We start from the raw sequence: 3,531 nt of genomic DNA, 5'->3' as shown, positions 1-3,531 counted from the left end.
GTCGACGCTTCGATCAAACAACGGGGGTCGCTTGGAGACGGGTGTCTGGTTCCGCACGCGGCCCTAATCTGCGCTGATTGGACCCTAACAAGCCCCAGAGGAGCCCTAATCCGCCAGGATTTGTCCGGAGTCTTGTCGTTGCCGGATCGTTACGCAAATTCCGACCATTCGCTGCGGATACCTCGTAAGATCCACCATTCTTTCGTTTTGCGTTTGTTTAGGGATTGGAAAATTTTGACACCTATTATTATCTCATAGCTCGTTATAGAAACGATTTATTCGACTGATGTTTCTTAATCGCCGTATGTATGTTTATATCCAGGCGAAGTCTCACGGGAGAGGGGGAAAACATAGGGGAAAATCCCACCCCAGTAAAACACATTTTTCTATTCATAATATAAATATAACATTTTTTATCGCAACGCATACTATGCTAGTTTTTTTTAATAAAAAAAAAACATATTTTTTTATAAGAATTTATATTATGTTTAATTATAATAATCTTAAAATAATTTGTTATTTTGTTTTTAATTTACAAATATTTTGTAATTAAGACTATTTAAATTGTCCTATTAACGATTCACAATTATTTTCTATTAATTTATTTTTAGCTATCGCCGAAAATATTATTGTGTTTGACAAGCTTCTGGCCGCGATGGTAAAGAATAAGGGACGCCATTACGACTCTTTAAGGCGCTCTAATTTGCTCCTCAAACTTATTAAAAGTTTTCATCTTTGTAAAAAATAGCTGTGCATATTTACACTAATGTATTTTATTATTTCAGAAACATTTGCACTAAAAACCGTTGGACCTTACTTGACAAAAAAAAAAAAACAACGCAACAACTTTTAATCGAATATTCCAATGAATAACAACGTCTCTAATTTCTATATTAGTGTTAAACAAAGCGCTTGGCTCCATTCTTCAAGGGTACATCTAGCCAGAAAACTTCCACCAGAATTGATCACAGAACAACCACATCGCTCCATAATAAGGACAGTTCAGCTTAATCTCCAAGAGTTCAACTCGATCTTCGATACGACGATGCAGAACTGCGGTAAAAACATATAAGTACACATATATATCATTATTGCACAGATTATGCTACCATATTTAGGATTGTGATTTATTAAAAGCTTAACGTAATTGTAGCATAAATGCGTGCACCGTCACAAAAACAACTCCCAGACTATGAACAGTAGCGACATGACATTTGCACATGGCATTGCAATTTTTAATTTTTAACATTATTATTGACTGATGGACTTTATTTATTTTACAGTGGCGTAGCTAAGGTATATGCCACCCAGGGCGATCCTTAAAATTGGCGCACCCCCCATATATTTTTTTAGGGTCATAAAATCAGCATTTCTTAAAATATTAAATTGGTTATTATTAAGCTCTTGTTATTCGTGGATTTATATATGTTTTAGTGCATTCAAGGTTAAGAACGATCCCATCGCGAATATGCCGCCCCCAAGCAAGTGCCGCCCGGGGCGGCCCGTCCCCATAGCTACGCCACTGCATATTTACAATAATAATGCATATAATTATAGATGTGAATTAAATTTAAAACAATTTTTTTATAACAATTGAGTCGTTGTACGCAGAGGTTGGTTTCCTTTTTAGAAATAAAAATTTTGCAGTATTTTATGGTGATTTTTTTTATCAAATGCATTTGGCCACGCAAATGCATTTTGTATATTTTACTCATTAATAGCCATTTTTATAAAATAAAACGCTCAAGTTTAATATAAGCAAGATAGACGAACAGTATAAATCGTGATTAATACCTGAAAGTCATGGGTTCGTATCCCATATCAATTTATATTATGTAAGAGGGATCAGAATTAGTAGTTATTGTACTTCCGATCGATCATTACAGATTGGGTTTTCCTTGATTTTCCTAGTCTCGCGGATGAATATAGTCATAAATATTATTTTTTTCATACATTTTTTATTTATGAAGTTTATGAATTTTACAGCTTAGTACTCGATTAGGATACTTCCAATTCTGATACTGATCAATTAAATTGTATTCTTTGAATTGTGACCCAAGAAAGAAACACAGTCACTGCATAATTCCTTAGATATTAGACACGAAACATGTAATGTTTCGTGCCATAGTTTTCACTGTAAACTTCATAAAAGCATTCCATCGTCAAAGTTTACAAGATGCTAAGTATCCATTTAAATCTATCGATATACAAAGCAACTCATAATAGCTATAGAATTTTATAAAAGTATTTATGAAGTCACATAAACAAGCTCTTAATAAATATAGTTATTAAAAAGGTTATATATGAAAAATGTAACATAAAATGAAAGTACGGATATTTTAAGACTAATCTTACAAATTGTAATATGATATTTAATAATATTTGTGCAAGCAAGTAATATATAAAATGCATATTAATATTAATGAATATATAACTAAAAAAAAACTACTTACACTACAAAACATTATTTGACTGAATATTAATGGCCGATATATACTTATGTATGTTAAAAAATCTAAAATAGAGAAACTTACTTAGTTATGTCATGTACTGCTTTCAATACGGTTCATTATAAAATCGATTAGGTCATAGGTCAGTAAATAAAATAAAAGTATCATACGAAGAGCGTAAAAATATAAGTTTTAATAACGCCGTCGGCAAACGTGACGGTTGCGATTCGGTCCATAACGGCAATTGTTTCAAATCAATTCCGTCGCATTTAGTCTATCTCTCATCAGGTATAATTACTCAATTTTTAATTAGCATCATAAGCAATGAGAATGTTTGTATTATTATTATTATTATTTTATATTTCATAATAGAAAAATAATATTTATTTAAGAATACTAAAATTGTCAATCTAAATCACAATTTTATTACTTTTGACGTGAATTTTTGACTTCTGAGAAGTAATAATTGTTTTTGCGCCCTTCTATTGACCAAAGTTCGGTTTGAATAAACTTTAACCAATACTTTCATATCAGTGAAGATAGCTATCATATTTAAAAACATTTTGATTAAATTGAATTCATTTAATTTAATTTTTCGCTTATTTTCTTCTGAGAGATGAGTTGGCTTAGTTTGTATTTTTGATTTAACCCAATAAAAGTTCTAAAACTAAAATTAGTTTTAGAACTTTTATTAGGATAGGTTTGGGTTTGAACAGAAAATGTACGTTTCGCAACTGTCAAATTGAGTTTCCAAGGCGTTTTAGAGCAGCATATAATTTCAATAGTAGAAATATATATATTAAATGACATGCATTTTTTTTGGATAAATTCCCCCCCTGTCCCCCCAAATGAAAACTATTCGATGCTCTCTCACGACTCAGCTAACAGACGAACTAAGGTCCAGAGCTATTTGGTTTTCATAATTACAAAGCTCAACGATTCTTCATTTAATATCACCGCCAGATACTTTTTCTTACACCTGCATTTTTATGTATACAATTATATATTTGCTCTTCCAACATCCAACTGTTCTGTAAAAGCCACACCACTCGGTAATTAACCCAAAAAAAAATTGTTTATA

At 31.6% G+C, this 3,531-nt stretch overlaps 1 protein-coding gene across 1 annotated transcript in view; it reads left to right on the top strand.

The window, feature by feature from the left end:
• The window catches only part of agt (O-6-alkylguanine-DNA alkyltransferase), a 595,014-nt gene that overhangs the window by 509,862 nt on the left and 81,621 nt on the right, over positions 1 to 3,531 (top strand). The window lies entirely within an intron of this gene.

This window comes from Plectrocnemia conspersa, unplaced genomic scaffold (genome assembly GCF_051122295.1).
Source record: "Plectrocnemia conspersa isolate PC_06_02 unplaced genomic scaffold, ASM5112229v1 ptg000001l, whole genome shotgun sequence".
Lineage (NCBI taxonomy): Eukaryota > Metazoa > Arthropoda > Insecta > Trichoptera > Polycentropodidae > Plectrocnemia > Plectrocnemia conspersa.
The sequence above is the reverse complement of the archived record's forward strand: the minus strand, read 5'-3'. Positions and strand labels throughout refer to the sequence as shown.